Genomic DNA, 27,581 nt, shown 5'->3' with positions numbered 1-27,581 from the left:
TCTCTAAATAAAACATGTTGGTCTTTCAAATGGTCAGTGGAGTAATATAGGGAAGGTTGGGTAGGATTTGTGCCTTCTGTTGGTATAAAGTTAGGGGGTACCAGTGAGTGTGGTTTTGTTACGTGGATAACATGGATACATGGCATAGCGGTAAAGTCTGGGCCTGCAGGGCAACCATCACCCCAATACTGTATGTTGTACCGATTAAGTAATTTCTTATCCCTCACCCCCCTTCCCACCCTCCTGAGTCACCAATGTCTATTCCACACTCTGTGTCCATACCTACACATTGTTAAGCTCTGGATTTAGCTTCCTTTTTTTTTTTTTTTGAGATGGAGTCGCGCTCTGTCGCCAGGCTGGAGTGCAATGGCAAGATCTCAGCTCATTGCAACCTCTGCCTCCCAGGTTCAAGCAATTCTCCTGCCTCACCCTCCTGAGAAGCTGGGACTACAGGCCCGTGCCACTATGCCCAGCTAATTTTTGAATTTTTTTTTTTTAAATAGAGACAGGGTTCTACCGTGTTGGCCAGGATGGTCTTGATCTCTTGACCTGTGATCTGCCCACCTTGGCCTCCTGGAGGGCTGGAATTACAGGCATGAGACACCATGCTCAGTTGGAGTTAGCTTTTTATTTCTTTTTGTTTATTTAATATAGGGTCTTGCTCTGTTGCCCAGGCTGGAGTACAGTGGTGCAATCATAGCTCACTACTGCCTCAAATTCTTGGGCTCAGGTAATCCTCCCATCTTAGCCTCCTGAGTAGGTGGGACTACAGGTATACACCATCATGCCTGGCTTATTTTTATTTTACTTTTTGTACAGATGGAGTCTCACTTTTTTGCCCCAGCTAGTCTTGAACTCCTGGCCTCAAGCGATGCTCCCACTCTAGCCTCCCGAAGTGCTCGATTACAGGCATGAGCCATCAAGTCTGGCCCAGTTTTGGCTCTTTAAAGGAGAGAGCAAATGGCTCTCCCTCTGACTTCAGGAAGGGACCTTAGGTTTGGGGCTCATGGGCTCCAGGTACCTTCTCTGTAAAATTAGGTCATACTAAGGGAGCTAGAGGACTCTTCTATCTCTGGTATCCAACGTGGTCTCCCCAGGGATGGTAGGTGTGGCTGAGGGCCACTGCCTGCTTTTCTAGTGTTCTTAATGAAGTACGGTCCTGGGGACCTCTGCATGTGGATGAACTGGGCTGTGGAGTCTATCAGACGCCCTGCTGCCCTCCATACCCACGCACTACTCTTCACTGATGACCTCACTGATCCCAGCAGCCTCCCTCAGGAATTTTTCTCATCCTCATACTCATCATTGCAGTCAGCCCTGCCCCATGTGCCAAGCAAGTGCACTCTGTGTGTTCAAAGGTGACGTGCCAAACGAGCGTGCCCTGTCTAATGTTTACTAACCAACCTGGCTGGGTCTGCGGGTGAGAAGGGCAGGCCGCGTCTCCCTTGGAACTTCCTTTTATGGACACAAATTGCTGACCTGTCTGTGCAGGCCTGTTCTAATCCAGGTCTGGGCCTGAGCCTCTTGTCATTTTGCTGACCCAGTTCCTCATCCTGGAGGCAGGGCTTGGATTGAAAAGTTAGAGCCTCAGGGCAGTGCCAGGAGCCTGCACTTTCCGGGGCCTCCCCTTCTCTGTCCCCTGGGCCGACCTGTCCTCCCCTCTCCACTTCCTTGGTGTGACTCATAGGCAGGCCCTGTCCGCCTGGCAGGTATGTGTCATTTCCTTCTGCTGGTGAGACCCAGACTTTAAGTGTTGGCACCCCCACACTGTGGCTCTTCTAGCCTGTTGGAGAAGGGCTAGGGATTTCTACAATCATTGACCTAGGGGCTTACTCATGGGATGACTTTCTCACCTGAGGAAGGTGGTGTTTTTGCTGAGAGATGACTGGGGGAAGCAGGGTTCTCTGTTTCTCTGACAGTACCCGTTCTCCTTCACAACACCTATGAGCCTTTGGCAAAGCAACACCCCACCCCCACATTCACCTTGGCTCAAGCAGTGTTTTTTTTCCCCTACCAATGCTTTCCTGGGACCCTCTGGCCTTGCTAAACACGCTTTGTAGCAGTAGAGACAGGAGGGACCCAGCCTCAGGAGCCTGTCTCTGAGAGACAGGTGCAGGCAAAGAGCCATTACCATGCAAAATCTAGAACCATTCCCACATGAAATCTAGAATTGCTCCCACAGGAAATCTAGAACCGCTCCCATGGGAAATCCACAACTGCTCCCACAGGAAATCTAGGACCACTCCCATGGGAAATCCACAACTGCTCCCACAGGAAATCTAGGACCACTCCCGTGCGAAATCTAGAGCAGCTTCCACGTGAAATCTAGAATTGCTCCCATGGGGAATCCAGAACTGCTCCCATATCTGGAATTGCTCCCACAGGAAATCTGGAATGGCTCCCATGGGAAATCTAGAACCACTGGGTGGAAATGAGGTTCAGTAGGTGTGACAGTGTCACCTCCATGGAGTGTCTTCCCAAGTCTTTATGACAAAGAGGTACAGCTCATTGAAGCAGAGACTAGGACAAGGGCCAGCCCACCCTGTCAGGTCAGGGCACTCTGTGGTCTTCTGCCCAGTTCTTAGGGCCCCTCTTGAACCAGGTTTCGGGAAGCTTCAAGGGACAGTGGGGAGCCCTGTGAGAAGTGTTCGGAGGAACTGAGGCAGGTTAGACTAGAGAAGGCCTGGAAGAGCAGAGGCGCTGTTTTCCACTAGTGAATGGTCAGGAGGTGGAAGTGAGAGGGGTTTTGTTCTGTGCATATCCACAAGCAGGCCCAGGAAGTTACAGAAAAGTAGATTTGGGATGAATATAAAGGAAGGCTTTCTAATCATTAGAGCTCTGAACAGTGGGACAGGTGGCAAACATGTTGAGGTAGTGAGTTCTTCATCACTAGAAGAATTCAAGCAGGAAGTGGCCAAGAGGGAGTGCCCACATGGGCTCTCTGACTGCTCTTGCTGCTCTAAGCCTCTGTGATTCTGATTTGGGTCTAACCCTTCTTGCAAGTCCTTCTTTTTCTCATCATGAACCTCCTCCCCTGAGCCAGGCAGAGGCTCAGGGGCTTACCCATGTCCTGTCTGGGTAGGCTGCATGGTGACGATTGATTGGCAGAAGCCCCAGAAATGCCTGCCATGTACCGAGCTGTGACAGTCACTTGGCGTTCCTGGAGCATGTTCATCTGAGTTCTTACCGGCCGCTTCCCCCACCCCCAGTCCTGTGGGCCACGATTACTCCCCCACGTGCTGTAGATGAGGAAGTGAGGAAATACCCAGGGCGCTGCAGGGCTAAGATTAGACCAGGGCCCGGCCTCCTGACTTGACGCATGCGCACAAGCGGCTGCCCCGGTTAAGCGCCTGTGTACCAGCTGAGTCCCAGGGCCCGGGGCTGTCCACACATTCTACATATGAACACCTGGCAGGGTGTTCTCCCAGCAGCGCTAAAACAGCTGCATCATCGTCGCCATTTTACAGAGAAATAAGCCAGGGCTCAGGATAGTTGGAAATGAGTCTGTGCATGACTAGCAAGGGATAGATTTGTGGCTTGTGCTCGGCTCTGCCCTCTGTGCCACCAACTACAACCAGAGGCTATAGGGTGTCTTCCATGGGACGCACCGCAGGCAGCTCAGAGAATGCACCTGAGGGGCTTCAGCCAGGGCTGAGTTGGGTTCCACACTTCTGGGTGAATGATGGCCTCCTCCATGAGTTCCCGTTCCTATGCTGAATACAACTGGGAAAAAAAGTGCATAACACACTATTTCCAGCTTTCCAGAAACCTGTAGCCCCAAAGGATAAACATAACACTTGTACAATAAGCAAGGTATGCTGAAAAGGGAACACGGTTTGTCTTGCTGGAGAACATGAAGAAAAGCAGAACGCGGTTTGTCTTTCTTGATGGAGGTGAAACTTGAGGCGGGCTTTACCAAGAGGAGCCTTAGACAGGCAGAGATATGGAGATGTGGGGCAGGGAGACGTGCCACTCAGCACTGCAGGGACTGAGCAGAATTTTGCCCTGCATTCTTGAGCTACGGTTAAGCATTATTGACTTTCCTACTTCCTCTACCTGCATGTGGATGATCCCAGAACTCCCGTTGACTGGAGAAGATTGTAGGAAACATTGTCTCTTCTTCTAACTGGCTATCAATTCTTGTGGATTCCACCTTGGGATATCTTCCTTCATCTACTCCTTTTTCCTCATTATTGCCCCATCTGGAGTAAGACACTACTTATTCTTCCCCAAATTAATACACTGGCCACTCGATTGCTGCCCCAGGGTCTCCCCCTACATATCTGTCCTGTGCATGTGGGCAGTCACCTCTGCAAACCGTGACACATTCGATGACATCGTCGGCAAGCCTCAGGCTCTCCTGCCATTTGCCCATATGCATGTGAGTTTTGCTGACAGCCTTCAACCCCTCTTCTTGTTTACAAACCTATCCAGCCTGGAAAGTCCAACTCAGATCCTGCCTTTCCCATGAAGTAAAATTAACTTCCTTCACTCATGCTGCTCCCCACACATCATTTCATGTCCCGTTCTTTTGCCATGACCACATTGTGTCATGTGGTGTTACTCAATGGCGATATCTGTCTTCCCAACTTGGCTGTAAGTCCCTGGATCACTCCTTACCCCTTTTGTACTTACTCTCTCTGCCCACTGGGTGTATGCAAAGTGTTTGTTAAATTGATTGTAGTCACAAACCTGAAGTTCATCCCTAGCCAGAGGGAAGGCAGGAGACCCATGACACTTTGTCCTTGGTCTCTTTCTATGGAAAAAGGAAGAATTTAGCAAGATAGGGACCTTGCCCATGCCTTGGTTTCTTTCCTTTGCAATATGGTAAAGTCTTTCATGTTTCCTTGAGAGACAGTGTGGTGTACTGGTTAAAGAAACAGGAAACAGAACTGCCATTTCCTATCTCTGTGGCACTGAGAGTTCCTTTAATCTCCCATGCCTCAGTTTCCCCATATGTAACATGGTAGGAGAATGATAGTACCAACTTCTTTGAGGATTAAATGAGTTAACATTTGCACCAGCTCATGAAAAATACCCCAAATATTATTTTTTTTTTATTTATATATTTATATTGATACAGAGTTTCACTCTTGTTGCCCAGGCTGGAGTGCAGTGGCACAATCTCAGCTCACTGCAACCTCTGCCTCCCAGTTTCAAGTGATTCTCCTGCCTCAGCCTCCCAAGTAACTGGGATTATAGGCATATGACACCACGTCTGGCTTTTTTTTTTTTTTTTTTTTTTTGGTAGTCCTGCTATTTTTGGGGGTGGGGAGGATTTTTAGTAGAGGCAGGGGTTTTCCATGTTGGTCAGGCTGGTCCCGACCTCAGGTGATCCACCCGCCTCGACTTCCCAGAGTGCTGGGATTACAGGTGTGAGCCACCTTTTAAGGTTATTAGTAGTAGCCTGTGCTCCCTCCTAGAAGGCAAAATGCACACACCTTAAAGCTAGGAGGGCCTGAGGTGACCCAGATGTGAGGACTGTTCCAGCCAGCCATTGCTGGTAATTTACCTTCCTGTCAAAGGCTGTAAAACTGCTCCTTAGTTATGACATAAAGCAATGAACTTCAGACTTAGTCCTGACAGAAGCATTTGAGACAGAAGCACTAATCATACCTGATGTTTTATTTTTCTGTTGACACCACCCCAGAAACACGAGGCCTCTGGCAGCCACCCCTGGCACGCCTGCCTTGCCTCTTCTTGATACCATGCTTCAAAGAAGTTTCTTTGTCAAGTAAGACAAGGACCCACCTGCACTACTTCCCATGATCAACTAGAAGTTCTGAAACTCAGAGAAGCACGTCGTGGCTCGTGGGTCTTGGGGTGGCACAAGTAACTAGAAAATCTTGCTTTATTGCCGATCCTAGAATTAGTTCACTGTCCCTGAGGACGGATCCATCCCAGTACCTCCCACACCCTTCATCTCTCCATCCCCCACGGGAGACAGTCTACTGCTTTTAGGGCATTAGACTAATCCCCCCAGTTTCCGTGTTCTGAGGTTTTGTGCTAATCTTGTTTATCTCCTATGTAAACAAAGCAATCATCCAGGCAACATCCAGCTTCTAGATTTGGGTGCCCAGGGTTCTTGTGGTGCTGTGTTGGCCTTTGCCTAATTAATCTTAGGAAGCCTTTCCACCAGCCAGATCATGGTCTGCCAAAAATCCTATGGAGTCAGTTCCAGGCAGAAGCTGAGCAGGCATCTGGGCATGGCAGCAACTTCTAGCCTCTTCCTCTCGCCACCTGTCCTCTCGCTCCCAGGCAGGTATTTCCTGAGCAGCGTTCCTGTACAGGTCAGTCTTTACAATATGCAGGTTTCTTGTCACCCATCCCATTTCCCCAGAGGGAGTCAGGAAGTCTCGTTGGAAACTTCTGAGCACACACAATAGAGGCTGGGAGAGGATCAGCTCTAAGGCTCCCGCTCAAGCATATCAAGGGGTGTTTGTGGCTGCGTGTGGAGAGTAGAGGGTAGTGCTGGGCTGGGGCTGGAGAGGGTGCCGGGGAAGGGAGGAGCTGCAGCCTCAGACACAGAATTGGACTGAGAAGAGGATGCAGCGGAGGAGGCGGCAGAGTGGCGTGGCTTGGCTGGCATTGGAATGTTCAATGTGAGGAGGCAGAAGGTGCCTGAGACCAGGGTCTCTAGAGTTCTAGAGAAGCCTGGGCCTCTTCCATTTTTGGAGTCTCTCTGGTTTAAGAAAGAACAAGAGAGAGAAATAGCCAAATAGGGCCCCAAACATTATGATGTCATTTAAATGTTTACTTTTACCAATTAATAGCTTGAAGCACACAGGCACGCACACACACACTGACTAAATGAACAGACTCATTTGGAAATAATGTCAAGGGCTCCTCGTCCTGTGAGGCCTGAGCCAAGTGGCCATCCTGGCTTTGGGGGCAGCCCAGCCCTGCCTGAGAGACCCTCCAGTGGGCACAGTGACAGCTGGAGGGTATTCCAGGCTGTTGAACAAAGTCCCGAAAGTCCACCTGGACTAGGTCCATTTGGTCCTGCTGGGGATGGTGAGGGACTGAACAGCCCAGGTGTGGGGTGTCTGGGCTCGCCCACCTGTCCATGTTTAGCCAAGTGTCCATTTCAACAGGGAGGAAAGTGACAGGCCCCCAGGACAATGACCTCTCCCCTCAGTCACCCTAGGTCAATCCCTGACAAATGCAGTGGACCTTGATGGGGAAAGTCCTGTCAGGGTTTGTATCAGTTTGTTTGCATTGTTGTAGCAGAATACTCAAGGCCGGGTGATTCATAAAGAAAAGAGGCTTAATTGGCTCATGGTTCTGTAGGCTATACAAGGATGGTACCAGCATCAACCTGGCTTCCGGTGAGGCCTCAGGAAGCTTCCAATCATGGCGGAAGGGAAGAGGAGCTGATGTCTCCCATGGCAAGACAGAAGCAGGGGAGCTGCCAGCCTCCTTTTTAAACAACCAGATCTCACATGAACTCATTAAACTTATGGGGAAGGCACCATACCATTCATAAAGGATCTGCCCACATGACCTGAACACCTCCTACCAGACGCTGCCTCCAACCCCGGGAATCACATTTCAACATAAAATCAGAAGGGACAAGCATCTAAACTGTATCAGGGACTCTCTGATTCCAGAAGACCCAGGGGGCAAAGCAGGCCCCAGGGAATACGGTGCTGTGGAGTCAGGCCCAGGCTGGTGGACTTTGTGGATGGGATGGGCCTATATGGGTCCAAACCCACGCTGCCCTTGTTAGCAGATGCCAGGTGGCCTAGGACCATCCTTTCTCTCTGCTGTGGAGTGAGTGGGTGACAGAGCTGATGCTCACATGGGTGAGGGAGGGGAACAGCTATATCACCAAATACCCTTCTCTCTCTGCTTCCCTTCTATTGACAAGGACCCTCCTTGACTAAACTTGAGGCAGCTGCCTCTGAGTCCTCTTTGTGCCCCCACCAGCCCTGCTCCTTGGCCTGCTAAGCTCCAGAAAGTCCAGCAGTAACCACCCCCTCCCCGCCTCCCCCACCACCATTGCTACCTAGCCAAGGTCCCCTTGGTATTCATCCCTTCACTGACTCCCTCACCCTGCCCACTGGCTATGAATCCCCAGCTGCTCCCCTCGTGGTCAGAATTGAGTTCAGTCTCCCTCCCGTATTGGAATAGTCTTGCCCTATTTCAATAACCTGGAAACAAGGCTTCCTGCCTGATAAACTCCACTTGGTGTGATTTTTCTCATGCTTACATGTGCAAGTACACACAAGCTCTTAATACAGACACTTAGCAAGCCCTGTGGTTCCATCCACTTGTCTCATTCTCTTTCCTGCTCCCAGCGACGTTGCTTGAAAAGGATATTCAGGTCCAGGGAGAAGGAAGCCATCTGTCCTACTTGGCTGTGGGGCTTCTGTCAAGGAACACTGACCATTCTTGCTGGGGCCTGGAGTAATGGCAGGGCCACACTCTGCTCTGTCATGTGCCAGCCCTGGGCCCTGGAGACCCTGGAAAGAAGAACTAGGGCTGCCTTGGGCTGGGGAGGAGGCAGCGGGGGCAGGTGGAAGTGAAAAGAGGTCCAGGAGTGTCTCCCCTCTCCAGGTCTCTCTCACTCTAGCCCTTGTAAAGGGCTGTTGTAACCTTGTTCCCCCAGCAGCAGTCTCTGTCATCAGAGGCGTTTCTCAGCATCTCTATTTCGGAGCTGCAGCTGGCTGCTTCTCAGAATAAACAGAGCTGTGATACTGGGTTGAAAGCAGAATGGAGTAACATCTCTTCCTTATGCCCTACCTCTTCCTCATGTTTTCCAGCCTCCACTTTCCTCTTCTTAAAGGCCTTGCCCTAAGACCTCTTCCTCCACACCCTGCCTCATAGCTCACCTTCTACCCACTTGTAATCACAGGATCCCTTCACTGGCATGTAGGGGAACTGCGATGACTGGGTCCTGTGCAGTGCTTGGGGGCTCCAGGGGCTTCTATCTGCAAAGAACTCAATGCCAAGTGACACAGGAGTTCATGTATTAAGAACTTAAGGCTGAGTGTGGTGACTCATGCCTGTAATTCCAGCACTTTGGGAGGCTGAGACAGGTGGATCACCTGAGGTCAGGAGTTCAAGACCAGCCTGACCAACATGGTGAAACCCCGTCTCTACTAAAAATATAAAAATTAAACCTGGTATGGTGGTGGGCACCTGTAATCTCAGCTACTGGGGAGGCCGAGGCAGGAGAATAGCTTGAGCCCGGGAGGCAGAGGTTGCAAGTGAGCAGAGATGGTGCCATTGCACTCCAGCCTGAGTGACCGAGTGAGACTCCATCTCAGGAAAAAAGAACTTAAGTCAGAGATGATCAGAGCTGGTCCAGCCTTCTGCTTCAATGAGGCAACTGAGGCCCCACTGAGGATGTGTTGGGTTCAGGGTCTCAGTGTTCCTGGGTGTTCAGAGCCATAACACTCTGACTGTGCAATTTTCCTTGTACCCGGATATGTCACTGTCAGAACAACTGTGTTGTCTTGAAATCACTGAAAGGGAGCTCGATGCTGTAAGAAATGGAGAAATCAGACCATTGTTTGTCTTAGACAAAGCAGATGTGTACTGCCGAGTATATTTATGGACTGAGATGGCTTCCAGGAAGAAGAAAGCAATCAGGGATGCTTTCCAGATGCTGGAGGGTAGGAAGATTTGATCATTAAGGAGCAGATGAAAAGACTGGTGTATGTGGCAACATTCAAGACCAAGTTATGAGTTTACTCTTTGGTAAAGCAGTAGGTCTGACAGTGTGTGAAGGCCCATGCATGTCAGTCCCCTCCTCTGTGGTCTATCCAGAGCCTTACTGTGATGGCCTTCATCCTTTCCCCCTCTCATCTCTTACCTGTGGTTGGTATGATTTCCCTTTTGTGAGGTATGCCTAAGTCCACTCACCACTCATCCTCTATCTGCCTATCATTTATACCATATTTCTAGTGTTGAATATAATAACAATAGCAACTACTATTTATCAAGCACTTTGTATGTTTTAGGCATGGGGTTGAGCAATGCATATATGCTTTCTTATGCAATCCACACAACACCCCATTCCCCTTGCAGAACATATGAGGGTCCCTAGGTCAAGTGTCATATCCATCCTTCACCCACATGCGGCTCAAGAGCAACGCAGAATGCAAGGGCAAGGAGTTCCTGGAAATTGAACTTGTTGCCTCACAACCTCCTACCAGGGCCAAGTGTGGTCAGCCTCATCTTACTCGGCGGTCTTAATTCTCAGCCTGTGCATCAGATTCCCCTGTTACCTCAAAGCAACTCTTTGAAAAGAGGGTGATCCGACTTCAGTGGGTTTCTTCTCTGGGTTTTCTCTCGTTTTTAAAGATGAAGCTGTGGTGAGACTCTCAAGTTAGTCTTTTTAATTAATTAATTTCTTTTTGAGACAGAGTTGCCCAGGCTGGAGTGCAGCAGTACAGTCTTGGCTTACTGCAGCCTCCACCTCCCAGATTCAAACGATCCTTCCACCTCAGGCTCCCAAGCAGCCAGGGCTACAGGTGCTTGCCACCATGCCCAGCTAATTTTGGTATTTTTAGTAGAGACCAGGTTTTACTATGCTGGCCAGGTTGGTCTCTAACTCCTGGCCTCAAGTGATCCACCTGCCTCAGCCTCCCAGGTGCTGGGATTACAGGTGTAAGCTACCATGCCTGGCCCCACGTTAGTCTTTCTAAACCCTGGTGGACTGTCCAGGAGTAAAGCTGTCAGCCTGTGGGTAGCTGGGGCTTGCTGAGAGTTGAGGAAGCTACGTGGAGACATTGCTGCCGGCTCAGAGAGTTATAGTTTTTAAATGCCAAGGTCAGGCGCTGGAGGTGGGCCCAGCTTTTCCATACACACTGGTTGTAGAATGTGGGTTTTGAACTCAAGGGACTTGGGGGTATGTCTCGGCTCTACCATTTCTTAGCCCTGTTACCTTGAGCTGGTTATTTATTGTCCTTGAGATTCCATTTTCTCATCTGTAATATGGGGATATGAACAATATATTTTTATATTTTATTTTACTTTGAAACAGAATCTTACTCTGTCATCCAGGGTGGAGTGTAGTGGCACAAGCTCGGCTCACTGCAATCCCCACCTCCTGAATTCAAGTAATTCTCCTGCCTCAGCCTCTGGAGTAGCTGAGATTACAGGCACACACCACCATGCCCGGCTAATTTTGCTATTTTTAGTAGAGATGTGATTTCACCATGTTGGCCAGGCTGTTCTTGAACTCCTGACCTCAGGTGATCTGCCCATCTTGGCCTTTCAAAGTGCTGAGATTACAGGAGCGAGCCACTGTGCCTGGCCAACATAATCTATTTTAAAGAAGAGTTCATTTCTTGATTTCAGGAATAATCTACTGAGCACCTGATCTGTGCCAGGCACTGGTCCAGGCAGAGGCACATGGCTTGGGAAGGATGGATATGACACTTGACCTAGGGACCCTCATATGTTCCGCAAGAGGAATGGGGTGTTGTGTGAATTGTGTAAGAAAGCATATATGCATTGCTCAACCTCATGCCTGATACATACAAAGTGCTTGATAAATAGTAGTTGCTATTGTTATTATATTCAACACTAGAAATATGGTATAAATGATCAGTGAGCCAGAAGAGGAGCTTTCATTTGATAAAATATTCAGCTTCTTCCTCAAAGGTGTTAACTCTCTTTTAATCAAAGGGAGTGTATTAGTTAAGGTACCAAGAGAAACAGAACAAGTAAGATGTGGAGATGTCTATAAAGAGATTTATTATAAAGAATTGGCACAGAGGAAGACAGAGACTGGCTAGTCCCAAGATCTGCAGTCGGCAGGCTCAAGACCCAGGGAAGAGTCAGTGTTCCAGTTTGATTCTGAAGGCAGGAAAGCTGTGTCCCATTTGGAGGGCCCTCAGGCAGGAGGAATTCTCTCTTATTCAGCAGGGGTTGGGGGAGGTGTCAGCCTTTTGTTCTATTTAGGCCTTCAACTGATTGGATGAGGCCCATTCTCATTAGGGAAGTCTATCCACTTTACTCAGTCTACCAACTCGAAAGCTAATCTCATGCAAAAGCACCGTCACAGACTCTCCCAGAATAGTGCTGAAGCAAATATCTGGGTACTCTGTAGCCCAGTCGAGTTGACACAGAACATTAACCACCACAGGGAGCAATGGTCAGAGGACGTTATAGCTGAGGCAGCCTTAGAGGATAGCTGAGGACACCTGGGCTGTGCTGGCAACCACCCTGTCCTGGAAGGGAGGGTACCCCTAGCTGAGTTTGGGAAAGAGGATGCAAACTAGCAGTCCTGGAACTTGATCCAATCCGAGGATGTGTTTTGTTAGTTTATACTGATTTGTAAATCTGCACTAGCATTTAAAGATTAGAGAGTTCATATGCAAAGTCTAAATTTCCAGCTTCTTTCAAAGACTAGAAGTGGCCACATAGAGGTCAAGCATCCCTTCTCACAAGGTAAGTATCTGTTGAACCCAAGTCACAGCTGCTCCCTTAGCCCATATACCCACTGTCTTGTTGGCTTAGGCTTCACTAGCCATGCCTGACAGGCTTCACTCATGCATGTTACCACCGCTGCTGCTTTAGGAGAAAAGACACCCAGGCCCAAATGTCAGGGCCCTGGCCCTGCCCCAGTGGGGAGCCCATGGCAGCAGCATGCTGTGTTCTCTCTCTGGGCCCACAGCAGGGAGGCAGCATGAGACTGTGTTCAAAGCATGCATCAGACATCTTACTCCCTAGTCCCCACACAGACTCCTCCAGCGAGTTACTGTCTAAAGTGTTCTCCATGACCTGAGTCTTTGCATAGCTCTTTGCCTGGGGAGGGGACTTGGTAGTGATGGGAAAACTCTGTGCCCTCCCATTAGAAAGGAGCTAAACAGCTGGAGATAATTGGCCTTGGGTAAGTGGCTGGGAGAGGACCCATCTCTCCTCCCTGCCTCTACATTGTATAAGTTCTTCCCAACATTTAAAACAGAGCTGGATATGGTTGCATACACCTGTAGTTCTAGCTGGAAGGCTGAGGTAGGAGAATCACTTGAGCCCAAAAGATGAAGGTTACAATGAGCTATGATCACACCACTGCATTCTAGCCTGGGTGACACAGCAAGACTCTGTCTCTAAACTAATTTTAAAAAAATTAGAGATTTTACATTAAAACTCTCATAAAAAAAAACTAGCAGTGGTCATATGGCAGTGGTCAGACATCTTTTCAGGGGAGGGTGTCCTCTCTTCTCCTTCCGGTTTGAAGCAGAGAGGCCCCGAGAGAAGAGCCTTGAGATGGAATCTTCTAGAGCCACAGAATATTGAAAAATGTGCCTCTTGAACAAGAGGTATTTAGGTGGGAGAAGAAAAGCCTCAAGGGAACCCAGAGCTGCTGCTTGTAAAAAGCTGAGGAGACATGGCAATAAGGAGGGATTGAACCAACCCTGCATGTCCCCAGAGGGCAGAAGTCCAAGCAAGGACCAACAGCAGTGAGAAGGCAGCCTTCTCCACCAAGGAGAGCTCCTTGGAAGTGGAAATGCCCACGCATAGGTGGTAAGTTGCCAGGCTGAGGGGCAGCAGGTGCTGCACATTGGAGCTTCTAAGCCTTTTTCATGTGCAGTGCACATAGACAATAGAAGTATTTGCAGGAAGCACACTGCCATGTGTGTACCTACGCAACTGTCTTGCATGCTCTGCTCATGTACCCCAAAACCTATAATCCAATAAAAAATTAAAAAAAAAAAAAAAAAAAAAAGAAGTATTTGCAGGGCACACAAAAAGTAGACATGGGGATTTGAAACCCCAAAGGGGACTGCATTTAAGACGAAAGGTTCAAATTATGGCCAGCCTGTTTCGAGGATACTTGGGATTTTTTTTATTCTGGTAAGACATGCAGATACAGAGACAACTGTCATGAAGGAAGAAGTTTATGTTCACAGACCCCTTGTGACAGGAGTCCCAGTACACCATGCAGGGTCCCGTAGGGCAGGACCAGTGTGGGCCAGGAGGCAGAGGGAGTGAGAAAAACTGTGAGCAGGAGCATTCATTGTGATTTCCGTGGGAAGGAACATGAAACAGTGTAGCAGGTTTAGGATTGGCTCATGTGAATAATTTCAGCAGACTCTGGGCTCTCACATAGGTGCTGTCCCCAGGTACTTGGTAGCTACCCTGGGGTGATTAGGCTGGATGGACAGTGGCCTCCAGTGTGAATGTGGTCTCTGAATGGTTCGTTTGCATATATGAAAGGCAGTTGTCAGAAACTGTCTGGCCCTGGGAGGAGCAGTCCCTCCAGGGTCAGTCAGAGCATCAAATGTAGAAACCAGAAAACATGGTTATTACAAAGCCTGGCCCACATGCCCTCAAGGGCTGAGGGAATCAATTTGCCCAGGTGCACCAGACAAGAAGCACTGTGCTATGTGATGTCCACGATTCCTTTCAGCCCTGAGATGCTATAAATCTAGTAGCATAGTGAGCTGGAAATGACCTGAGAGTCCAGCCTTATCTCTTTGAACAGAGGGGACCTGACTCCAGAGAGCTGAACCGACTTGATTAGTCTCATGGGGGATTATAAAGCGGAGACTGGAACTCAATGCTTTCCCACCATCCTGTGAGGCTGGAAGGGGCTGGTGGAAGTGGCTCATCATCTTCATCTATGAGATCTCACAATCACAAGGAAGACATGGGCTCAGGAGTGCCCAGGCTGCATCATAGGGAGTTTCTGGGCCAGAAGGAAGATGTGAGCAGTAGCACAGTCCCTGCCAGACCAACGAGGCCCTCCCAAGTCCCCTTACCCTGACCTGGACACATAGGGAACTCAGAGCCTAAGGTCTTAGAGCCAGGACGCAGCCTAGATGAGGAGACTTCAACCTGGTCTCAGCTTGGCCCTGAACTAAGTGTCTGACTTGGGCAGTTGAGTTTCCCTCTCTGGCATCAGCCTTCCTGACAGTCATACAGTCATTTCCAAAGCATGGCATTATCATTTCTGTTCAAATAAAAATCCCTTTGCCCCACCCACTAGTTCTGACCTTTCGGTCCAGGGCAGACCACCTGTGTTTCTAATGATGTCCCTTGAGGAGCATTCAGATTCTAGAATCCACCAGACCCTTCCCGTGTTAAATCCTACAATGCTGTGATCCATTACCTTCCAGTCATAAGGTACTAGGTAGCAAAGAGCTGGGAACAAGACCCCAGGTTTTCTGCCTACTGGGGCCATGTTCTTTCCCTGTCTCATATGCCTCTCCCACAACAGGCATCTCTCTCCTACCCAGTTATGCACCGGTGTCCACAGCTGTATAGAAGCATGCCATGTCTGGTTTAGTATTCTGCCTGTACGAACTATTTGTTCCCAGAAGGGCCATGGGCTGCACTGGTGAGCAGGGTAGCCTGTGTTCTGGAGCCTTCATTCCCCTCACCAGGCACACGGCCATTCAGTTAGAAACGACACATGATGCCAATGTTGACAGCCAAGAATAGAACCCAAGAATGGGAGGTTAGTCTGCTCAGCTGTGCTGTGGGACAAAGAAGTTTGTGGTTGCCACCTCAGCTCGAGGCTGAGCAGAGACCAGAGCTGGGAGTGGACCAAGCATCAGACAGGGGCCCCGGGTGTGGGCTGCAAAGCCATGGGAGAGAGTCTAGAGGTGTAGTCACCCTCAAAGCCCATTTAGGTCTAAAGTCCTTAGAACCCAAGACCTAGACCCAGAGAGCAGGGAGCTGCAGAGTGGGTTTAGGCCAGGTCAATTTGGGCAGGACCAATAGGCTTGGCTGCCCCTACTCCAACCAGTGCCATTGGCCTTCCTGAAAGGGAGCAGTCCTTGGAGACTTCTGGTGACCATCACTGGTATCAGCAGATCTTGTCCAAACTGATGCCTATGGGCTTCTTGAGGTCGGGACTAAAATGTGTCTCAGCAGCAGGTGGGCTTGGACTGAAATAATCTCAAACCCCGCCAACCCTCATATTTCTTTTTGTCAGAGACATGTGAACCAGAGCAACTCCATCTTAAATAGGAGCTAGGTAAAATGAGGCTGAGACCTACTGGGCTGCATTCCCAGATGGTTAAGGCATTCTAAATTACAGGGTGAGATAGGAAGTCAGCACAAGATACAGGTCATAAAGAACTTGGTGATAAAACAGGTTACAGTAAAGAAGCTGGCCAAAACCCACCAAAACCAAGATGGCAAAAAGAGTGACCTCTGGCCGTCCTCACTACTGCACTCCCACCAGTGCCTTGACAGTCTAGAGATGCCATGGCAATGTCAGGAAATGACCCTATATGGTCTTAAAAGGGGAGGCATGAATAATCCATGCCTCGTTTAGCATGTCATCAAGAAACAACCATAAAAGTGGGCAAACAGCAGTTCTCGGGACTGCTGTATGGAATAGCCATTCTCTCATTCCTTTACTTTCTTAATAAATTTGCTTTCACTTTATGGACTTGCCCTGAATTCTTTCTTGCGTGAGATCCAAGAACTCTCTCTTGGGGTCTGGATTGGGACCCCTTTCCTATAACATTTTCACTCCTGTGTTTAGAACCAGATACTCGCTGTGCAAAGTGGGAGTGAGGGGGATGCAACTCGTGTCTCACAGCTCCAGAGACAGAGCTGGCCCCTGCAGGTAGAAGGTGTAGAAAAACTCCTTTGACATATCTTAGGAAAGACTGGTACTGAAAGTAGTCCAGAGATGGAATAGATAGGTATTTTTTGCCAAAAGGGGCCCCTGTCATTGAAATATGCAGATGCTTGAAGGAACTAGAGGAACTCAGGTGATCTGTGATCATGGCCAACCCTCAGCGTTGGGGAGGTATAGTTTACCACGTGCATTACAGATATTATTTTCATTAATCTTCACAACAGTTCTAGGAAAGATAGTGCTAACATGCCCAAATTTTATGGGAGAGCACACTGAGGTTCAGGGAGGCAGCAGGAGTTGTTCCAGATGATTTGACTGGGCCAAGACAGAGCTCCAAAAATGTGCTCGTTCCATGCCGGTGTGATAAGAACTTTGTGCACCTGGCATCCTTCTTTGGCTGCGGTGGGGAGATCTGAGGTCTAGTCCTGATTCTGTCTCTAGCTGACTGTGGTCTTAACCCTTTCTGAGCCAGTATGTCCTTCCTGTAAAGAGGCCAGGACCAACTCCAGAGGGAGGAAAGAAGACAGAGAGCTAGTGCTCTGCAAGCTCTCTGTCACATGTACTGTGAGTGTCACAGGAGGGTATTTTTACTCAAGGGTGCCATTATGTTAAAGTGGAGACTGCATTTCTAAACAGATGGGCACATTAGCTCTGGCTGGAAGGAGACTCTCCCAAGAGCATGCTTCACAGGTAAAGATCAGGATGCAGGTGGAGAAGGTTCTGGAAAATGTGAACCTCCTCCTCTGTTGAACACTATTCCTGATGTCACCTGCATAGTCAGTCCTTAAGGGGTTACTTGGATGCCTGGTGGGTACCAGGACATTTACTTCGGGGGAGGAGAACATCCCTGACTTCAGTTCCCTCCCTCACCTGTAAAAACAACGGAAGTAAAAATAAATGATCTGACATTTCCTTTATCTCTGGTTCCTGCCATTGGTGAGTTTACAATCTTAGTATCTCAGTATCTCCTTCTATCTTTTTCTTTCTTTCCTGCTTTCCTCTCCCTCTCCTTTTCTCCCTCCGCTGTCCCATATCTCCCTCAACAACCAACGTCTTTCCTTATAGCTAACAAGCTTAGATCCCAGAATTACAGACCAAGAAGACAGTCCTGGAAGCATCAATCCTAGTCTAGGGTCTTTAGCCCAGACTTAAAGGAATCCAGGGCTATGGCGAGGTATTCAGGGGGTTCTGCAAGTATGGAAGTATTTTTAGCCAAACAATGAAGAAATGAGCCGCTTGAGGAGCTGAACGATCACTTACAACAGTATGAAATATTCATGTGCAAGACTTCGTGGAAGAACATTCCTCTCACCTAATCCCCTCACTTTTTAGATGAGAAAAGCTGAGGTCAGATAGATAAGGTGATGTATTCAAGTTATCTGAGTGTCGCTCTGGGGTTTAAGTTGCATGTGACTCAAAGTATAAAATCTTACAGCTTGTGCATGTGTGTGTGTATACTCACAAAACAATCAGAAAATACTGTTAATAGAAGCAGAAAAGTAGAACTTGGTTCCTTCTGGGGCTCCTGAAAACTGGGGTATAGACATAACCCACATATTCCCCTCCCACCTGCTTCATCTTGTTCCCTGTCCCCAGTAGAGCTTGGGGAGAGCAGCACACAGTCCCCTTCTTGCTGGCTGTCTCCTCCTTGCTGCCTCCTGTCTGCGGTGAGGCTGTGGAGAAGTGGGTTACTGTTCTTTTTTCTGACTTCCTGTGTGCTTCAGAAACCTCAATGAACAAAGAGCTAAAGGAAGAAAGGGCCCCGGAACCGTTATGCCAAACATAGACTCACATCCGACATGGGGGAGCTGGATGTCTGATTTTTATAGAGATGAAACCCAGGATTCAGGATTCCGACTGCCCTGTCCCCAAGGTGGTTGCATGGGGAATGGCAGTTCTTGGGGGCTGGAAGTAGGTCATAGCCTTCTCATTCTTTTCAGGCTTGGGTCTAATATATTTAAAGAGGCAGCCAAAGTGAGTCTTTACAAGTATTTATCATTGAAATCAAGCCAACATTAAAAGGAAACATTTAATTTCCTCTCTACAACCACTGTTTTTGTTTGTTTTTGGAGACAGGGTCTCTCATTCTGTCGCCCAGGCTGGAGTGCAATGGCACAGTCATAGCTCACGAGCTTTGAACTCCTGGACCACCTAACCCCCCTGGGTAGCTGGGACTACAGGTGCATGACACCATGCCAGGTTCTTTTTTTAAATTTTTGGTAGAGATAGGAGTGTTGTCTGGGTGCAGTGGCTCATGCCTGTAATCCCAAAGCATTGACTTTGGCAGGCCGAGTAAGGTGGATCTTCTGAGGTCAGGAGTTCAAGACCCAGCCTGACCAACATGGTGAAACCCCAGCTCTACTAATAAATACAAAAATTAGCTGGGTGTGGTGGCAGGCATCTGTAATCCCAGCTACTCGGGAGGCTGAGGCAAAATTGCTTGAACCCAGAAGGCGGGGGTTGCAGTGAGCCAAGATAGAGCAAGATTCTGTCTCAAAAAAAAAAAAAAAAAAAAAAAGAAAAGAAAAAAAGAAGAAGAGGAAATAGTCTTGTATGTGGCCCAGGCTGGTCTCAAACTCCTGAGCTCAAGTGATCCATCCACCTCGGCCTCCCAAAATGCTGGGATTACAGGCGTGAGCCACCACACCCAGCCCACTGCAACTATTTTAATTTCTCTGTTTTTCCTCCATGTACAACTGAGCTGTAACCATAGGAGCACATTTTCGTAGAAAATTTGCATATAAGCTTTGGAGTTTTTATATTCCCTTAATTTAGTATGCCTAAGCAGTCTCCTTATTACTTACCTTTTACCATACACACAAATTAATTTATGAGTGAGGCTCTGCATCCAGGTGAGATTTCCCTGCATTACAGGGAAAATCTGGGCTTTTTTTTTTTTGAGATGGAGTTTCAAAAACAAAACAAAAAAACTGGAGTGCATGGTGCCATCTCGGCTTGCTGCAGCCTCTGCCTCCTGGGCTCAAGCAATTCTCCCACCTCAGCCTCCCAAGTGGCTGGGATTACAGGCACATGTCACCACATCTGGCCAATTTTTTTTTTTTATTTTAGTAGAGACGGGGTTTCACCATGTTGCCCAGGGTGGTTTCAAGCTCCTGACCTCAGGCAATCTGCCCACCTTGGCCTCCCAAAGTGCTGGGATTACAGGGGTGAGCCACCAGGCCTGGCCCCTGTGTTGTTTTTGTTGTTATTGTTGTTGCTTGGACAGTATATTGCTGAGCTTTCCTGTCCATAAGCTCCTGTTCTCAGAGCCTTGGAGCTCACGTCGTGATCCGCAGGAGACTCTCAGGGTCAGGTGTTTCTCTGCCTAACCCTGGCTGCCTGGTGCTGTGTTCATGTCTGATTTTGGGTCCCTGAGACCTTTTTCTCCTACTGTTCTTCTAAAAGGATGTAACAGTCATTTTGTAACCTTGCTCAGGAAATATTCAGCTGGGTTTTCCCTTTGTGTTTTATTCGATGTGTTTAGCCAGGGAGGAAAAGTCCTGCTACAGTGTGACTTGAGCTGGGGAGACTTGCCAGAGAAGAGCTGTACCCGGCAGGAGGAGCGGGGGTTCCCCGCTACTGTATTCAGGGTTTAGAGGCCTCGTGGCTGGAGTTTGAAGGGCCAGAGTTCCCCCACATTTTCTGAACTCTGAATGATTAAAACCACCGTGTTTCTCTGTCTACCCAAGCACCCATTTCCCAGTAAGGGCCTTGGGTAACGACCAGAAACAAACTGAAACCACAACTCTGCTCTGAAATAAGAGACAGAGACACCCAGGAGGGCCTGCCTTTGAAACGCATCACTCCCCGAGATCCATCACAGCACCGAATGTTTGCCGAGCTCTGCCCTGGAAGGGAGGTCTGCAGCCTGGGAACTGGGAGACCTGGTTCCCAGCGGGAAGACCTTACCAAGTAGTGAGTCTCTCTCAATTCATTTCTCACAGTGAGTTGAGGGCCAAGCCAGCCATTCTTCAGCCTCACTGGGTGGTTACCAGAATCACCTGAGATGTTAGGAGGGTGGAGGAATGGGGAGATGTTGGTCAAAGAGAACACAGTTTTATTTATATATAACAAATAAGTCCCGGAGATCTCAAGTACATCATGATGACTGTCCCTAGGCATACTGTATTACACACCTCAGATTGGCTAAGACAGTCATTTTTTTAATATTTTAGTAATTTTTTAAATTGACATATAATAATTGTACATATTTATGGGGTACAGAGTGATATTTGAATATATGTGTACTCTGCGTAATAAATCAGAGTAATCACCGTATTCATCATGGAAAGCACTTATTATTTCTTTTTTTGTTGGGGACGTTCAAAATCCTCTCTTCTACCTATTTAAAAATATACAGTAAGTTATTGACTCTAGTTGCCCTACAGGGCTACAAAACATTAGCACTTATTCCTCCTATCTAGCTTTAATTTTGTATCCATTAATCAACCTTGCTCCATCCCCCTTCCACCCTGTCCTTCCCAGCCTCTAATAACCACAATTCTCTCTACTTCTGTAAGCTCAACTTTTTTGCTCCCATTTTTGGGTGAAAAAATACAGTGTTTCTCTTTCTGTGCCATACTTAATTCACTGAACATAACGTCTTCCAGGTTCATCCACGTTGCTGTGAATGACAAGATTTCATTCTTTTTCGTGGCTAAAGAGCACTCCCGTCTGTCGATAGGCACTTGGGTTGGTTGATTGCCTCTTTTGGCTGTTGCGAGTAGTGCTGCAATCAGATGTGGACATGCAGATATCTCTTCAACATAATGATTTCATTTCCTTTGGAGAAATCCCCAGTAGTGGGATTGCTAGATTATATGGTAGTTCTATTTGCAGGTTTTTGAGGAATCTCCACACAGTTCTCCACAACAGTTATACTAATTTACATTCCTGCCAACGATGTATAGGAGTTCTCTTTTCTCAAGATCCTTACCAGCATTTGTTATTTTTTGTCTTTTTGATAATAGCCATTCTAACTGGGTGCGATGCTATCTCATTGTAGTTTTGATCTGTATTTCCCTTATGATTAGTGATGTTGAACGTATTTTCATATACCTGTTGGCCATTTATATGTCTTCTTTGTGTTTTTGAGATAGAGTTTCACTCTGTCACCCAGGCTGGAGTGCAGTGGTGCAATCTCTGCTTACTGCAACCTCTGCCTCCCGGGTTCAGGTGATTCTCGTGCCTCAGCCTTCCAAGTAGCTGAAATTATAGGTGTATACCACCACGCCCTGCTAACTTTTGTATTTTTGGTAGAGAGGTGCTTTCCCAATGTTAGCCAGAGTCTCAAACACCTGATCTCAAGTGATTCATCCACCTTGGCCTTCCAAAGTGCTGGGATTATAGATGTGAGCCACTGTGCCTGGCTGTATGTTGTCTTTTGAGAAATATCATTTCAGATCCTTTGCTCATTTCTTAAAAACATTATTATTTTCTTTTACCACTGAGCTTTTTGAGTTCCTCGTGTATTCGGATGAACAGTTAGCACGTACTTTCTCCTCTTCTGCAGGTTGCCTCATCACTCCGTCGATTGTTTCCTTTGCTGTGCAGAAGCTTTTAGCTTGATAAAATTCCATTTGTCATCGGGAGGTCAAGGCAGGAGGATTGCTTGAGGCCAGGAGTTCAAGATAAGGCTGGGTAACATAGTGAGACGCTGTCTCTACTTTTTTAAAATCCCATTTGTCTATTTTTGCTCTTGTTTCCTGTGTTTTAGAAGTCTTACCTGCAAAATCTTTGCCCAGACCAATGTCGTGAAGGATTTACCCTGTTTTCTTCTAGTAGTTTTATAGTTTTGAATCTATATTTTAGTCTTTATTTTGAGTTGATTTTGTTTATAGTGAGAGATAGGATCTAGTTTCATTCTTCTGCTTATGGTTATTCAGGATTTTCAGCACCAGTTATTGAAAACGCTGTCTTCTTCCCAATGTATGTTCTTGGCATCTTTGTTGAAAATCAGCTAGCTATAAATATGGGGACTTATTTCTGGGTTCTCTATTCTGTTACATTTGTCTGTCTGTCTGTTTTTATATTAGTGCCATGCTATTTTGGTTGCTTTAGCTTTGTAGTATCTTTGGAGTCAGGTAGTGTGATGATTTCAGCTTTGCTCTTTTTGCTCAAAATTGCTTTGGTTATTTGGGGTCTTTTGTGACTCTGCATGAACTTTAAGATTATCTTTTCTATTATATTTCTGTGAAGAGTATCGTTGGTCTTTTGATGGGGGCTGCTTGGAATCTGTAGAGCACTTTGGGTAGTATGGTCATTTTAACAATATTAATTCTTCCAGTCCATGAACATGGAACATTGTTCCATTTTGTGTGTGTGTCCTCTTCTATTTCATTCATTCATTCATTCATTTTTTCAGAGACAGAGTCTTGTTCTGTCACCCATGCTGGAGTGCCATGGTGCAATCTCAGCTCACTGCAACCTCTGCCTCCTGGGTTCAAGCAATTCTCCTGCCTCAGCCTCCTGAGGAGCTAGGATTACAGGCACATGGCACCACACCTGGATAATTTTTGTATTTTTAGTAGATACGGGGTTTCACCATGTTGGCCAGGCTGGTCTCGAAATGGCTGGTCTTGAACTCCTGACCTTATGATCTGCCCACCTTAGTTCCCAAAGTGCTGGGATTATAGATGGGAACCACCACACCTGGCCTATTCTATTTCTTTCGTCCGTTTTTAATACTTTTAATTGTAAAGATCTTTCTTGGTTAAAAAATATCCTCTCTTATTAAATTTATTCCTAGGTATTTTATTGATTTTTGTAACAATTGTTTGAGATAGGGTCTCACTCTGTTGCCCAGGCTGGAGTGCATTGGCACGATCAAAGCTCACTGCAGCCTTGACCTCCTGGGCTCAACAGATCCTCCCACCTCAGCCTCCTGAGTAGCTGGGACCAGATGGACATCACCACACCTGGCTGATTTTTATATGTTTTGTACAAACAGGTTCTCCCTATTTGTCCAGGCTGGTCTCAAAATCCTGGACTCAAGCAGTCCTCCTGCCTTAGCCTCCTGAAATGTTGGGACGACAGGCATGAGCCACTGTGCCAAGCCAAGATTACTTTTTCTATTTCTTTTTTGGCTAGTTGGTTATAGGTATACAGAAAAACTACTGGTTTTTATATGTTGATTTTATATCTTACAACTTGACTGAATTTGTTTATCGACGCTAAACAATTTTTTGGTGGAGTCGTTAGGTGTTTACATAAAATCATGTCATCTGCAAAGAGCAACACTTTAACTTCCACTTTTCCAACTTGAATGCCTTTCCTTTCTTTCTCTTGCCTAAATGCATTGATTAGGACTTTGTAGAGAGTAGATCATAAGTGTTTTCTTACACATATAAGAAAAGGTAACTGTGTGGAGATGAATATGCTAATTAGCTTGACTGTAATAATCAACTTGCTATACATACACACATCATACTATACAGCTCAAATATGTACAATTTTAGTTAAAAATATTTCTTTTTTTTTGGGGGGGGGAAGGAAGGCAGGAAGGGAGGGAAGAAGGACGGTAGGGAGGAAGGAAGGAAGGAAGGGAGGAGGCGGGGAGGGAGGGAGGGAGGAAGGGAAGGGAAGGAAGGAAATCAAGCAATGAGAGAGACATTGCCGACCTGGATCTAGAGGTTTACAAGTTGATTTCTTTTTTTTTGAGAGAAGGAAAGAAAAAAAAATAAGTAAAGGAGAGGAAGAAAGAGGAAGAGAAAGAGGGAGAGTAAATGGAAATATTGCTTTATTTTGAAAAAAATTGAGTATTAATAATGGCCAATCAATGTTTCATTTAAACTTATGGGTAGGTGTGATGTGGTATTGACAAGAATGTATATTTTGTGTATTTGAAGTGGAGAGCTCTATGAATATTTATTAAATTTACTTGTTCCGGATCTGAGTTCGAGTCCTTGATATCCTTATTAATTTTCTGTCTCATTGAGTCTAAGTCTTTATGTATCTGGGTGTTAGGATCGTTAGCTCTTGTTGTTGCATTGATCCTTTTACCACTATATCTTTGTTGCTTTAAAATCTATTTTCTCCGATACGAGAATTGCAACTCCTGCTTTTTATTTATTTATTATTTATTTTTGCTCTCCATTTGGTTGGTAAATCTTTCTCCATCCCTTTGTTTTGAGTCTTTGTGTATCCTTGCATGTGAAACTGGTCTGGATGTAAAATGCCTTTGGGTTTTGGCTGTGTCTTTTGATTGGGAATTTAGTCAATTTAAATTTAGGGTTACTGCCATTTGATGTTGACTGGCTGTTTTATCCATTCGTTGGTGTAAATTCTTCTTTATGTTGGTGCTCTTTACTTTTTGGTGTATTTTTAGAAAGGCTAATACTGGTTGTTTCTTTCTGTGTGTAATGCTTCTTTCAGAAGCTCTTGTAAAGCAGGCCTGGTGGTAATAAAATCTCTGAGTTCTTGTTTGTTCATAAAAGATTTTATTTTTCCTTCAGTTGTGAAGCTTAGTTTGGCTGGATATGAAATTCTGGGCTGAAGGTTCTGTTCTTTGAGAATGTTGAATATTGGCCCCACTCTCTTCTGGCTTGTAGAGTTTCTGCTGAGAGATCTGCTGTAAGTCTGATAAGCTTGCCTTTGTGGGTAACATGACCTTTCTCTCTGGCTGCCCTTAGTATTTTCTCCTTCGTTTCAACCCTGGTGAATCTAACGATTATGTGCCTTGGGGTTGCTCTTCTTGAGGAATATCTTTGTGGTGTTCTCTGTATTACCTGGGGTTGAATGTTGACCTGCTTTGCTAGTTTAGGAAAATTTTCCTGAATGATGTCCTGAAGGGTATTTTCCAGCTTGGATTCATTCTCTCCCTTGCATTCAGGTACACCTATCAAACGTAAATTTGGTCTTTTCACATAGTCCCACATTTCTTGGAGACTTTGCTCATTCCTTTTTATCCTTTTTTCTCTAATCTTTTCTTCATGTTTTATTTCATTAAGTTGGACTTTGACCTCTGATATCCCTTACTCTGCTTGAACAATTCGAGTGTTTAAACCTGTGCATACTTCTCGGAGTTCCTGTATTGTATTCTTTAGTTCCATTAATTCACTCATACTCCGCTCTAAGTTGTCTATTCTCGATAGGATTTCATCAAACCTTTTGTCAAAGTTCCTAGTTTCTTTACGTTGGGCTACAACATGGTCTTTTAACTCACCGAAGTTTCTTATTATCCATTCCTTGAAGAGTGATTCTGTCATTGGGATGCGCTTGTTCTCCATCAAGCCTTGTTCCTTTGTTGATGTGGAACTGTGATCATCTTTAGAGGGAGAGGCGTTCTGATTTTGAGTATTCTCAGCTTTTTTACGCTGGTTTCTTCCCGTCATTGTAAATTTATCCACCTGTCTCTTTGAAATTACCAACTTTCAGATTAGGTCTCTTGAGTGGACGTCCAGGTTGTTAGTTCCCAGGGCCAGAGCAGCGGCGTTAAAACTGATGGTGCTTTTCTGCCCAGGATTCTCCTGTCGGGCTTCCTTCTTGTGTCGGTAGTAGGCGACTCTGCCTTCCCGGGGCTCCAAACCTCGGTCAGAAGGGGAACCGGTCCTGTTCACTCTGCGCTGAGCGCTCCCGCGCCGAGGTGCCGTCACAGCCGCTGCCGGGCTCTGGTGTCCTGCTGGGGACCCGGGCCGGTCCTCCGAACCTGTTTACTTTGCTCCGAGAGCTGCCGCGCCAAGGTGCCGGCGGAACCGCTGCACCGGCCACGAGAGTCGCGCTGGCCACCCGTGTGTTTCCTCCACTGGGGGATCTCCTGCTCCGTGAGCGACCAGAATTTGTCTGAAAGTGTGGCGTCCTCTAGTTCTCAGCGCCTTCCCTGAGAGCTGCAATCCCGGGATGTTAGCGATCGGCCATCTTGGATCGTCCCCCTAAAAATATTTCTATAAAGAATCACCTTGGCCGGGCACAGTGGCTCATGTCTGTAATTCAAGCACTTTGGGAGACCAAGGCGGGAGGATCACGATGTTAGTTCAAAACCAGCCTGACCAATATGGTGAAACCCTGTCTCTACTAAAAATACAAAAATTAACCAGGCATGGTTGCACACATCTGTAACCCCAGCTACTCAGGAGGCTAAGGCAGGAGAATCGCTGGAGCCCAGGAGGCAGAGGTTGCAGTGAGCCAAGATCGCACCACTGCACTGCAGGCACTCCAATCTGGGTGACAGAGTGAGACTCCATCTTAAAAAAAGAAAGAAAAAGAAAGAATCGCCTGGGATGTTACTGAGAAATACAGATGGCTAGGCCCCATCCCCCAAGGTCCCTATGCACTAGGTCAGGTTAAGGCTTAGCAATATTTACACTATATATTGAAGCAATGCCAACATGTGTGTAGACAGGGTGAAGGACCCATGGGACCAAGTGCTGTCTGAGGTTGTTTCCATTCTAACAGTAACTTTTTACCATTAGAATCCAGAGCCTCAGAGGACCTTGCTCTGGGGGTATCTGTGGAATGAGTCCTCCTTCTTGGGTAGGTCTGTACTCTGAATTGCAGGTGGAATCTTCATCACTGCAGGGTGTAGTGGTAAAAAGCCCACTCCAGCAGCCCCTTCTGACTCCACGCTCTCTGCTTGCTGTGTGGTCTTTGGGAAGTCACTTTGCTCAGCCTCACTGACCTCATCCTTGAGATGGGGGATAAAGGTACCTGCCTTTTGCATTTTTTTAGGCTGGAATGGGCTCATGGTGCATGGAAAGTGCTAGCCCGGGGTTGGGCTAGGGAAGCACTCTGTGTTACCTGCTGCTGTTTCTCGGAAATGAGCCCTTTGGTAGCCATGAAGAGGTGTAGGAAAAGGGCGTGTGCTCAAGGTCTTGGGGCTGGAAAGGAAATCAAGGTCATGGTGTGCCAAAGAACCTCAAGGTACTGCCAGACACTCTGGGCTCTTAGAGAACTGTTTAGAGTTAGGGATAACTTTCTGTAATCCTAGGCATCTTTTGTCACATTTCATTGAGATACGTGTCTATTCTATTTAACCCAAGCCTGATTCTGGATAGGATCCAGAAATCTAGGTGAATTTCAGGGGCCTATT

The 27,581-nt window shown here is 47.0% G+C and overlaps 1 protein-coding gene across 3 annotated transcripts in view; it reads left to right on the top strand.

Annotated features, from left to right (window-relative positions):
- Nucleotides 1-27,581, top strand: part of PTK2B (protein tyrosine kinase 2 beta) — a 133,824-nt gene that overhangs the window by 34,959 nt on the left and 71,284 nt on the right. Inside the window, exon 2 of one of the 3 annotated variants that reach the window (XM_035269934.3) lies at nt 22,068-22,195. The exons of the other annotated variants lie outside the window; for them this stretch is intronic. The gene's annotated coding sequence lies outside the window, so the exon portion shown is untranslated. The remainder of the gene's footprint in view (nt 1-22,067; nt 22,196-27,581) is intronic. 3 annotated transcript variants of the gene reach the window in all.

Source organism: Callithrix jacchus, chromosome 13 (assembly GCF_049354715.1).
Source record: "Callithrix jacchus isolate 240 chromosome 13, calJac240_pri, whole genome shotgun sequence".
Lineage (NCBI taxonomy): Eukaryota > Metazoa > Chordata > Mammalia > Primates > Cebidae > Callithrix > Callithrix jacchus.
The sequence above is the reverse complement of the archived record's forward strand: the minus strand, read 5'-3'. Positions and strand labels throughout refer to the sequence as shown.